The following is a 13753-nucleotide window of genomic DNA, read 5'->3' on the forward strand; positions in this document are numbered from 1 at the left end:
CACCACAGGTAAGGTCTATCAACAATTAGGAGTCAGCAAACCCTAGAGCACTCATAGGGCCACACATGTCAGGAAATGCAGAACTTGGTACACAACATATACCTCCAGGAAGGCCTGACTTACATCAGACACAGAGTTGCTAGAACACCCATGATCATGAATTGCATGCACACCTAGGCCATTGCACTCAAGTTCAACATACTTGCAGCACTCCATGTGGAAGTACATGCTGCTAGGAGGTTCTACCTACTGTTTCATAATTACGTAGGTAAATAGGGAAGCAGATGTCTATTGGAAAGCAATTTGCTATACCAATCTTAGAGAATGAGGGTCTGACAGGCTGACTTAATCGGAGCTGACTTCCAGTGCGACTCTTGGTGATACAAGTGTCATCCACATGACTAACCCCTGTACTCACAGTGGGGCCTACAGAAATGGCCTACAATCCCTACATGATACCACTGGAGACGCATTGGCCAACTCAAAACATGTGAGAAACTGAATTCCCACTCATGGAACAAGAGAAAAGCTTGCCCAACGCATCACACCTTGCTATGAGTCCAACTCACACAAGTCCATAACCAGCAAACACAACACATAACAGAACTATCAACACTTACTGGAGTGGTCAGGGTCCTCAAATGTTGCCACCTCTCCCACAGTGTAGGGTGCCGGTCCACCTGTAATGTATGGAAGGAAGAAATGTGCTCAAAATCTGTGCACAGCGCAACAATTTCATAAACATACACAATGTGTAGGCTGAATAAGGAACTGGCAGCCATTCAGACATGACGGTACTGCATCTGATATATCACGGCCAACATGTACACAGCATGGGCCTCCTGTGACAGTTACACACATATCTGCACACATACATTGGCCCTAACTATCATGTGGTTGAAAACATGTCCCGTAATTGGTGAGCAGAAAAAAATATGGAGTGTAATCGTCTCTTCATGTGCATCCAAGAGAGACATCCAAAGTCTGATTACTTGAGGACTGCATTACCAGTCAAACATGCCTTGTGGCCATGACACACTAATGACACATAGGTCCAATGTACAGAGGGAGGGGCAGGGACTTTTGTAAGCCATCCTGTCACAGTTTATTCAATTGATGTGGCCCAGCAATGGTGATTTGCACCAACGATGGAGATGTGAAGCCATGGGCATACACTTGGACTGCCATCCATATTTGGAATGTGGCACAACTAACTCCAGCAAACATTCTAAGATGTTAGCTGAGGGCACCTTACACCTTTTCACAATGTTTTCAAATCCGGATCTGACATGTATCCAAAAAGATCAAGGAACACAATAATCCCACACATTCATAGTACTTCCATGAACGCTTTCCTTCCACACTCACCAGACTCACATGAGACATACATCTGAGCCACTTTGCTATTATCAATTGACGTGAAGGCAGCACTCATTTTCTGCATCATGTAGTGATTCTAAAGTCAGTCTAGCAATTGTGTCAACAAAGTTGGCCTAAATGTTGGTACATCTGTACTTCTCTGTCAATAGTACCCTATATAGACATCATTGGCTCCTATTTTGTTTGCTTTTCTGACAAAAAGGCCGCACCAATTTCCTTCATGGAAAAGTAACCCGTAAGTTTGCTGAGCACGTGCTACCTGACAGCTAGCAATTGTGATCCTTGCCATAGTGCATCAATTTTCCCTTTATATTTCCCCAGCATTACACACAGTCAGCAAGTTAGCTGGCAGACATTGTACTAATCCCCTTATGTCACTACAGAGCATTTAATCGTGCACATTAACATGATCGTACTCACCAACAGTGCCACCAATCATGATTCCCAGGTGGTCCAAGAGATCCTGCTCCCAGGTGATGAGGTCAGCCCACCGGTGCTTCAGCTGGTGGTCACTCCTCTGGCTGGCACACACACGCTGCAGGTAATGCAGCACCTTTCCCCATCAGATTCTGCGCGCCTCTGTTGGATACCCCTGTATCACCCTGCCTGGATCATGAGCGGCAAGAAATGCAACACAAGCCAGATGAACCCCCCCCCAACCCCTCTCCCCCCATCCTGCCAAGCCGTGGCCTAGCAGACATACTTGGAAGTGAAAGGGAATAGGGGTAAAAGAAATAGAAAGGGGAAAAGGGGGAAAGTAGGGGTACAAAGACAGATGGAAAGTAAACTTAACCACTAAAAGAGCCCAACTATCCCCAAACTAACACTACCCACAACAGACTCCCACAAACAACAAAAACACAAGATAAATGGACAAATGTAGACAAAACACAGTAGTACAGTATACAGCAACAATATGTATTTCACAAATTGACAATACAGATAGCACACAGGACAAAAAAGCACAAAATCTCAGGACAACACTCTCTACACAGTCACACAGTCTAGAAGAATCACAGCCTGCAAAGTGAAAGTGAAAGTACACCCACTGTACATGATCTGTAAACAGGATATCCTATTACATCACTTCCTGAATAAAATGTCCACCCTTTTTCGCATTAAGCGTCAGATTTTTTTCATGTATACAGTTTGTGCGTCATTTTTTTTTATGCACAGGAGTGAAAATTAGCCCGCATCCACATATTAGTACATGGCCTGTACAAATATCTGGATGCGGGCTAAGTTTCACTCCTGTGCGTAAAAAAAAATGACGTAAATACAGTTTTGGTAGACAAAAAATGACGCATAACGCTACAAACGTCAAAATTACAGTGCATTAACTGGTTTTGGGCAATTTTTCTTGTTTTTGGGTTATGTTACATTTGGGACACATCAGAGATAGGCTGATTGAAGACAGTATGGTGTTGATGGTGTATGTTCACATGTGTGACATCATACTGCAGCGGACCATGATCCGCTACTCCCTTCACAGTATTTTTACGGTTGGCTGACGCAATAGTTGGTCATAAGTGTGGCCTACATATATGTGTTGCAGAAATTGTGCATGTTTGGCATTCGGAGAGGATAGCAATGTGACACACATATGTACAATACCTAAATGCCTTTGGCTCAAAGTGTGTGCTTTGGCAACTAATGTATTTGTTGACCAAGTGTGTGTGTATCACATGAAGCATATTTGTACATATGCTTGTATGAATGTGACATCCATGTGTCCAATCCTTAGATGCAAGTCATTGTGGAAATGAGCGAGGGCATGTGTTAGTCATACATGTAACAACACCCGTAAAGTGGACTTCCAAGATTTAGGGTCAAGTAGACACTACATGTGACATAGCATGCACCAGATGGCTGGCAGAAGCTTGTTCATGTGAATGGTCCACATTTTCTACTTCCTATGTCCTAGAGTATTAGTAAGAGCTTCCTAGGCACTAGTTGGTGAATCCCACAGTGAGTCATACACATGCATTGAGGAAGTGGGTACCATGTTGTTTGCACAAACAGACAAGGGTGAATCTCAAATGTATGATGACACCACAGTTGAGGCCATAGAAGTGAGCCCCAACTATCAAGTGGCTGTGGTGGACCAGCATACAAGACAGCACGTGTCCATATATTTCCAGTGATCAATTGCACATAGGTGTCTTGTTCATGTGTGTGGTCCAATGATGATCCTGTATATTGTTTGGGGTGTAATTTGTTACAGTTCGGTCCAGGACTCATCATGAGTCAGTGGCAGCTATTCCTGTATCTACTGAGTATCCTTGGTTGATCAATGTGAGTAAAGTGGATGTGGACATATGAACCAACAGTTGGATGGTCCCACCCTGTCACTAAAGACGTGTAATGAGACAGTCAACAGGGCAACCTTGGTGTGCTGAGTGAGATAATTTCTCAGGTGTCATGTTCCGGCAGGTGTCATTACAACATTTGTACACAGGTTGGCCTCTGCACTTCCCACTGCATCTGGGAACATCATAGCCTCTGTGCTGATTATTCTCTCAGCTATTCACCACACACGGCCCATAACTATGTTGTGAGCACTGTGATTTTGTGTGTGAACTATCATGGTCCTGATATTTGTGTATTTTTCATGGACATTATCAGAGGTTGCTGGTTGTGCTGAAAGCCCTGTACCCAATCCCTGCCTACGGCCCTAGGACACTGTCACACTTTGTCATTCATGCATAAATGCAACCCAGACAAGGGCTGGGCCATGAATTTTGCTTTCCCAGAGGACTTAACTCAAATGGTACAGTTAAAAGGCAGATGATGCTATACAATGTATTTGCGTATGCATTGAAAAAGCCCATGCCCAATACCCCCTGATGAATGAGAGGTTTGCTAACGCAAGTGTGGTACATATGTAGACACAGGGATACTTTAGTGTGACGCACACACAGTTGCTAGTCAGGCTGACAGAATGCAAGGTGATTCAGGATCCAGCTACTTGACAAGTTACATAATCAGTGGTCTGACTAAGACTGTTTGGAGGACAAACTAGAGAGCTGACATGTCAAACTGTGTATGTCCTGTGTTTTTGAAGGTGACAAATGAACCCAATGGCTGTGTTACACGGCTTAATTAGTATCAATGCTTAACGGTGTATTTGACATAATGGCAACTCCTATGCTGTTCCAGGCATCAGCAGGACCAGTGCTTTTTGAAATGGGTGGTGTGCATGGAGGTGATCATAGGTGTGGGCTGCATCTGTTTCTCATCCAGTCATGTAGGTGAGACTTGCATTCTAAGGGCCAAAAGACATTTTCACAAGGGGAAGCAATCTACATGTGCTAACAGGGCTTTGAAACTAGAAGACAGTGTATAAATTAACCTGATGTCCATGCAGTCAGATATTCTATGACAATGGCATACCATAGGAAAGGGGGTAGCACACTGGTTTGCTAATGTTGGTCTGTGTGTGTAGAGGAGGGAATATCAGGGAACACATTTTAGTATTCCAGGGACCTCTTCCGACAGGTGGGTTGTGACCAGGTGCATGGGTGTGTCAGGAGTTAGGAAATGGGCTGACATGTACATGGAATGTCATGTGTGCAATGCTGCTCATATGTGTGGCACTTGTGTTGTCTATGTTCTGCTTCTATGGGACTCTGGTTACAGATATTCCTTGCAAATATTGGATGCAGTTGGACTTACTTCTGTCAAGGGTCTGGTCAGGCATTCCTGTTACTGATGCCAAAGCACATTGACTGCCTCATGTATGAGGCTTGTTTTCCCCTTATTGAGTGATGGTGTCTTAGTTGTGTGCCATATGCTGCGTTGGATCTTGATTTCAACATGTATGTGTGAAATAGTTGTGGTCCTCTGCTATTGGCCTTCAAAGGAGAAATGTACATGATATATGCCATTAACCCCTTCGCTGCCAGGCCTTTTCCCCCTCCTGTGCCGAGCCTTTTTTTGGCTATCTGGGGCAGTTCGCGCTTAGGCCCTCATAACTTTGTTCACATAAGCTACCCACACCAAATGTGCGTCCTTTTCTTCCAACATCCTAGGGATTCTAGAGGTACCCAGACTTTGTGGGTTCCCCAGAAGGAGGCCAAGATGTTAGCCAAAATACAGTGAAAATTTTATTTTTTTCAAACAAATGGGAAAAAGGGGCTGCAGAAGAAGGCTTGTGGTTTTTTCCCTGAAAAGGGCATCAACCGAAGGTTTGCGGTGCTAAAATCACCAGCTTCCCAGCTTTCAGGAACAGGCAGACTTGAATCAGAAAACCCAATTTTTCAACACAATATTGGCATTTTACTGGGACATACCCCATTTTTAAAAATTTTTGTGCTTTCAGCCACCTTCCAGTCAGTGAAAGAAATGGGCATGAAACCAATGCTGGATCCCAGAAACCGCAACATTTCTGAAAAGTAGACAACATTTTGAATTCAGCAAGGGGTAATTTGTGTAGAAACAGAAAATAACAACTGAAAAAGAAAAATATTGAAATTGAGGTGAAAAAAACATAAATTTTTCTCTACGTTTTACTCTAACTTTTTCCTGCAATGTCAGATTTTCAAAAGCAATATACCGTTACGTCTGCTGGACTCTTCTGGTTGCAGGGATATATAGGGCTTCTAGGTTCATCAAGAACCCTAGGTACCCAGAGCCAATAAATGAGCTGCACCCTGCAGTGCGTTTTCATTCTATACCGGGTATACAGCAATTAATTTGCTGAAATATAAAGAGTGAAAAATAGCTATCAAGAAAACCTTTGTATTTCCAAAAAGGGCACAAGATAAGGTGTTGAGGAGCAGTGGTTATTTGCACATCTCTGAATTCCGGGGTGACCATACTAGCATGTGAATTACAGGGCATTTCTCAAATAGATGTCTTTTTTACACACTCTCTTATATTTGGAAGAAAAAAATGTAGAGAAAGACAGGGGCAATAACACTTGTTTTGCTAATCTATGTTCCCCCAAGTCTCTCGATAAAAATGATACCTCACTTGTGTGGGTAGGCCTGGCGCCCACGACAGGAAATGCCACAAAATGCAACGTGGACACATCACATTTTTTTTTTTTTTTTAAAAGGTGTTTTTTGCAAAGTGCCTACCTGTAGATTTTGGCCTCTAGCTCAGCCGGCAACTAGGGAAACCTACCAAACCTGTGCATTTTTTAAAACTAGACACTTAGGGGAATCCAAGATGGGGTGACTTGTGGGGCTCTGACCAGGTTATGTTACCTAGAATCCTTTGCAAACCTTAAAATTTGGCTAAAAAAAAAGAAACATTTTCCTCACATTTCAGTGACAGAAAGTTCTGGAATCTGAGAGGAGCCACACATTTCCTTCCACTCAGCGTTCCCCCAAGTCTGCCGATAAAAAAGATACCTCACTTGTGTGGGTAGTCCTAGTGCCGGCGACAGGAAATGTCCCAAAACTTGTAGAGATAGAGGGGATAGCACAGCGAGTTTATAAGGACATATTCTTCTTTTATACATCTTTAGACTGACTCTGCTTTGGGGACCCACATAAGTGAGGTGTCATTTTACTTGGGAGACTGAGGGGAACACGGAGGAGTAAGAATTTTGTGCTGGAGCGGTGATCCTACTAAGAAAAGTCAGGAAAATATGCTTTTTTAAGCAAATTTTGAGGTTTACAGAGGAGTCTGGGTAAGAAAATGTTGGGGGATCCACGCAAGCCACACCTCCCTGGACTCCTTGGGGTGTCTAGTTTTAAAAAATGTCTGGGTTTGGTAGGTTTCCCTAGATGAAGGCCGCACCCAGGACCAAAAACATAGGTGCCCCCTCCCCCACAAACACAGGTAGTTTTGTAATATATCATTTTGATGTGTCCACATACGTCTGTGATGTGCCAAACACTAAAATTGTGAAAAGAAACGCACTTAGGTTATGTGAAAAAGGCCCCTCACCAACCAACCAAGTTGGTGGCATGCTTCATCATCGGGGTCCCACCCGAGGCACCTAGCGTGTCACAGGTGTGCTGCGACGCCTGATTACAGCGGAGCAGGTTTTGTCATTTTTACCACACATACTGGTTGGATTTGGCACGAGGGTGAGTGATGGTTCAGTGGATCAAATTTTATTAACAAGAGATTTCACAAAAATGAAATGCACTGTTAACTGAAAGGCAAAAAACGGAACCAAAGACTCACAGCTCGTGAGCTGTAAAGCCGCGACAAGGCACCAACCGCTTTACAGTCCATTCACACACCTTTCATACATGACACGCACAAGACCATTCACACCGCCAGCCACGGGCCCAGCACATTACAACACTCACATCGACAGACAGCGCCAGTCAAGGGCCCATCACTTACATACGCCCACATGCCTGATACAACAATCACACCAGCTGATGGGAGTGTGTGGACTGGTGTTTGGCTGGCAGTGTGTTGCAGTAGACAACAGCAAGTCAATATGTACACTCTCAGCCAAGACCCACTCCACACACAATGGCATTTTATTTATTTTTTTAAACAGAGGAGCCCCTAACTAAGTAGAAAGAATTACAAAACTACAAACACAAAAGCTCTAACTAAGTACATGACAGAAATGCTAACCATGAAACTGAACACATGAAAATACAAAATAGACATGAGTTTACACTCATGGTTGTTCCCAGAAATTCTTCTGGGTGTGGTAATTCTTAAAACAACCACCCACACACAGCCCAGGCTTTGAAGGACAATCTGGGCAGTACATTCGAGTCTCCCTCCGGATACCTCTTCGAAAACACACTCTACATTTCTTAGCTGGAAAGTCTTTTTTGGGTGTGGGAGGAATGTGCTCAGCAAAGAGGCGATCTTTCAATCTAGCCACATCCTCCACCACTGCTTCTCTAGGAACTCTGGCCTGTTCCACCACAATAAGGCTCCCTATCACTGACTCCTGAAATTTCACAAATGTCATCTTTGACTCTGGAGACCTATCCCTAAACACAATAAAAGCATTAAAGGTTGCTAAGTGGAAGAGGTGAATTGCTAACTTCTTATACCAAATTTAAGACTTACAAATAGCAGTATAAGGTTCCAACCTCTGATCAACTCTATCTACACCTCCCATGTGCTTATTATAATCTAAAATGCACACAGGTTTGCGCACTTCAGCAACCTGGCCCCAAACAGTCACGGGGGAAGTACTCTCATCATGGATGGTACTTAGCATGTAGACATCTCTCTTGTCTGAAAATTTCAAAGCTAACAGCTCATCATTCCGCAAGGCACAGCACTGTCCCCTCTCAAGTTTTCTTTTTTACAAACAAGCTCCCTTGGATAGCCTTTCCGGTTACAACGAATTGTGCCACAAGCAACAGTGTCCACTTTAAACAATTCCTTGAACAACTGCACTACAGTGTAGAAGTTATCTACATACAAATGGTGACCTTTGTTGAACAGTCGTCTACCAAGATCCCACACAATTTTCTCAGTAACTCCAAAAGTGCGAGGACAACCAGGGGGGTCAATATTGGAATCCCTACCAGTGTAGACACGGAAACTATACACATATCCTGTACTACTTTCAGACAGCATATACAATTTAATTCCATATCGTGCCCTTTTGCTAGGAATGTACTGCCTAAAAACCAAACGACCCTTGAAGAGGACCAAAGACTCATCCACACTTATCTCTTTGCCTGGAACATAGACCTCCGAAAACCGATCTACAAAATGATCAAGGACAGGCCTAATCTTAAAAAGATGGTCAGAATCTGGGTGAACTCGTGGCAAGGCTAATGCATTGTCAACAAAATGCAGCATCCTAAGAAGAAGCAAATACCGATTATGACTCATGGTCGCAGGAAATATAGCTGTTGCCATCAAGGGACTAGTAGACCAATAAAAAGCCAGTGACGGCTTCCTTATCAACCCCATCAAAAAAGTCAAACCCAAAAACTTTTTAATCTCCTCCAAATTTGTGGGAATCCACTGGGCAGCTCTAGAGTGTGGCCTAAGTCTAGCAGCGTTGTCCCTCAAATGCTGCTCCGCATACAAATTAGTCTGCTCAACAATCTCTTCCAAAAACACATCATCCATGAATAACTCAAAGAAATTGACAGGCAAAAAGTTATCTGTATTGGCGCTACACCCCGGGAGACCAGTAAAGGCAGACAACTCTGGCTGCTCCATGTTTGGGGCAACCCAGAGATCAGGTCTTATAGCGGGAAACCTTTCAGCCCCAGGTTGCTGCACTAATGGCACATCAGTGTCCTCTAAAACAGGCCCTTCATCTGCACTGAGTGTGGCTTCCTCATCAAAAGATTCCCCTCCAACAGAAACATCACTGCCAGAATCTCTCACTTCCTCCTCTGCCTCAGATGCAGAGGCCGTCTCATAATCATGATCAGACAATGACTCAAAAAGCATACCAACCACCTGCTGACCGGTCATCCTGCGGCTAGCCATGATCTTTTCTACTAAAATTAACTGGACAAATTCACCACCAACAACCAGCCCTGTGTAAGATAAGTAACAAAATGTAGCTTTGTTAGTAAGAGTTATAAACTCAAAAACTAAACCGCTCACTTGCCTGAAAAAGCTTGATTCACCAGCAACTACTCTACACAGACACAGCAATCACCAATGATATCCCACTAAAAAGAAAGAAAGAAAGGCAAATTAGAAATAAGACAAAGTAAATATAATTGTGCACAAATCTAAGGACAATTTCACACACAATCCTGCATTTAGTACACCCCCTACAAACATGTCATTCATGCATAGCAACAATACTCCTTTGGAGTGATTTGTTTTTACTTACCTAAAACATGCAACTGTGCAAACCGCAGGTCAACCACCGCCAAAACCGCAAGGAGCCAAAGCAAATAAGCAAAAGCTTTGCACTAGAACAAAAAGGAGGAAAACATTTTTTATCACAAATGCAAATACTTCATCAGTTAACAAACACCCCACCATCAAACATTTAGAAATTGGTGCCAAAGTGGATTCTGTCATAGGGGCCGATGGGCCTACAAACAAAATAGGCCTATCTGCCCCAAGGAGGGCAGAAAATACCTTTAGTAGTGTGTCTCCATGGAGAGCGACCATTGCCCAAGGGGACAGCCCCCAAACAAAAAAAACAAAACACACACAACACTATCCCTGGTGCCTAAGTGGCTTCTGCTCTCCTTGGGGGCAGATGGACCTATAAAAAAAATAGGCTGATCTTCCCCCAAGGGGGGGGCAGAAAAGGCCAACAGTTCTATGCCCCCTTGGGGGGGGCGCCCCTTGCCCAAGGGGGCACCCCCCCATATAAATACACAAAAATAAAAACATCCCTGGCGTTCCAGTGGTTTCTACCCCCCTTGGGGGCAGATCAGCCTAAAACCCTTTCCTTTCCCCTGGTGCCTCTTTTTGCAAACCCCCCCACCCATCGGGAAGAGAAACTCACCTCTTCCTCCCTCGCCGCACAGGAAGCAAATGACTTCCTGTGCGACGGGCACCCTGTAATGAAGTCAGCGCGCGACTGCGCGCTGACGTCATTATGGGGTGTGGGGGGGTTGGGGGTGGAAGGGGAACGGCTTCCCCTTCCATCCCTGCCTTTGGGGGGGTGGGGGGAAGCACACAGAGGGAGCGAGAGCGCTCCCTCTGGGCTGTGTGCCGAGGACGTAATGGTTACGTCCTCTGCACAGCAACACTGTGCCACAGGATGTAACCATTACGTCCGCGGCATAGAACCGGTTAAGAGTGTGTGTGTATGTGACCATTGTATGTTAGGCATCACATTAGCTCTGTGATGTTCTGTGTCCCTCTCAGTATATCAGCAATGCTCCATGAGGCAACACTCTTATTCTGATAGTAGAGATGAAGGTGTGCAAAAAGGAATAGCCAGACCATTATATGGTGATTAGAATAGGTATTTATTTAAATTTGTTAACTAAAGTGGTGAAGGTGATCATAATCAAAAGAAATTGTTGACGATCTGTTGCCACCTGCGTATACCAGCGGCCGTGTTCTGTAGTTCCCCCCTCATGTTGCAGTCCAGCATCCTCTTCTTCCTCCTCTTCAGGCATGTGTGGCTCTGGTTCCAGGAGGGGAATGTTCCTTTTGATGCAAATGTTGTGCAATATTGCACATGTTAGGATGATCTTACAGACCATCTCCGGGGAATATAGGAGGCTACCACCAGTGATGTCGAGGCACCGGAACCTTGACTTGAGGATGCCTAAGGTCCTCTCGACAATGCTGCGTGTCCTATGTGCATCGTTGTAGGCACGCTCTGCAGCAGTACTTGGGTTGCCAAATGGTGTCATAATCCATGGCTGGATGCCATACCCCTGATCAGCTGCAAGATATAATGATTGGGATCATGTCGCTGTAGCTGGCACTATTGAAATGACCTTTCATGGCAGTAGTTGTCTTGTGTTGTCTGTGACTCTTTTGTGTAATAATGTAGCATCCTATGCCTGTAGGATGTACCATCTGCATTGTGTTGTTTCCTTGGCTGAACGAGTGTGTCTGCTAACCGTTTGTCAGCAGTATGTTTTGGGATTTGCAGTACAGTGTGCCCTCCCTAGCATTGTGACTTGTGATACAGGTGTCCGTGTGTCTTCACTGGGAGTGAGATGATAGTTCCATACACAGTTATAATTGACAGTGTTGTTAACACGTTCATATCAATGTACCCTGGACATCCCATACCTTTACACTTAGGCAATGGATTAATGTAAAGGTCATTGGGACACTTACATTTTGCAAGGTGACATTTGGGCAACCCACTCCACACGTTGTGATCTTTGACGTCTTAACATTAGGCTGTACAGTAATTTCCGATGTGTGACAGGTTCAATGGTGACCTAAGAAACATGGCTAGCGATGTCACGACCTCAGTATGTTCCTGTTCACATGTTGCTGTTGTGGTGTATGTCCCAGAGGGTTGCTGTGCAGTGTGTATATAAGTAGGTTCTTGTACTTACCAACAAGTAGTCCATTGCCATACGATCCATCCTGGAAGTGTTCATTGATGGTGCAGTGACGGAAGATGAATGAGTCATGTACACTCCCAGGATATTTAGCCACGATGTTGGTGATAAATCCCTGGTGATCGACTATGGCCTGCACGTTGATGGAATGTGTGTGCTTCCTTTTGCGGTAGAGGTGTTCAGTTGCAGCAGGTGGCACAAGGCGTACATGTGTGCAGTCGATTGCACCAAGGACGTGTGAGAAACCACTGATGAGGTAGAACCCCTGTTTTGTTTCCTGCTGCTTCTGCAGTGTGGTAGGGAAGCAGATGTGGCAGGGTGTCAGTCCAATGATGGCATCCAGTACTTTGGGCAAAAAGGCGGAGAATGATGGTTGTGATATTCCGGCAACCAGGGCAACAGTTGTTTGGAAAGAGCCACTTGCCAGCATATGAAGTACGGAAAGCAGATTGGTTTCTGTTGGGATGGTGCGGGTTGTCACCAAAGTGGGGGCCAGCAGCGGTTCAATGTAGCGCAGCAGCTGCTGAATGGCCTGCCAGTTCAACCGGTACCTCTGGATGATGTCGTGTTCCCTGAGGCCCTAAGGGTGGTTCTCGGGCGGAATATCCTCTCCTGCCTTCTGCGCTACCTTTGGGGTCCCTGCTGGTGTTGTTGTAGCTGCTGTTGTTGTTGCTGCTGAGCTCTGCGTCTGCGTGCACGCTGGATTAGAATCACCTCCATGGCTCCCTGTTGCTGCTCTGCTGCTTGTTCTGTGTGTTCTGATTAAATACAGGTGTGTTTGCCCCATTTTAACGCCTGCCCTGACCCAGGCTATCATTTTGACGCAAATCGGGCTGTGCGTCATTGTCTGGCTCCGCCTCCCGGCCGTGCGTCATTTTTGCCCGAAAGCATAAATACGACGCACGGCCGTTTAAGCCATTTTTTGGACGGGAACGCCTAACTGGCATATAATTAAGGCAAGGCGGGTTGCCGCATCCAAAAAATAATGCACACGGCGGGATTTTGTCGTCCGCGGGCTCGGGCAAAGTTTAAATACAGGGCAACGTTTGCACGTAAAAAATGTTGATGCACAATCGGCGCAGACGGAGTATAAATATGCCCCATAGGGTCTATTGGGAAGATGGACTCGTCTACACTGAGGCAAGAGATTCCAAACCTGGTGGCACTAGGAGAGTGGTAGTGCCTCAGGAGTTTAGGAAGTTCATTCTGACCTTAGCCCATGACATTCCACTTGCTGGGCATTTGGGACAAACCAAGGCTTGGGAGAGGTTAGTCAACCATTTCTATTGGCCTAACATGTCCCAGAAAGTAAAGGGGTTTTGTGTCTCCTGTGCCACCTGTCAAGCCAGTGGTAAGACAGGTGGACACCCAAAGGCCCCCCTCATTCCACTTCCAGTGGTGGGGGTGTCCCCTTTGAAAGAGTGGGTGTGGACATAGTGGGTCCACTTAAACCTCCCACAGCCTTA

The sequence above is a fragment of the Pleurodeles waltl genome, chromosome 9 (assembly GCF_031143425.1).
Source record: "Pleurodeles waltl isolate 20211129_DDA chromosome 9, aPleWal1.hap1.20221129, whole genome shotgun sequence".
In the NCBI taxonomy this organism is placed as follows: Eukaryota; Metazoa; Chordata; class Amphibia; order Caudata; family Salamandridae; genus Pleurodeles; species Pleurodeles waltl.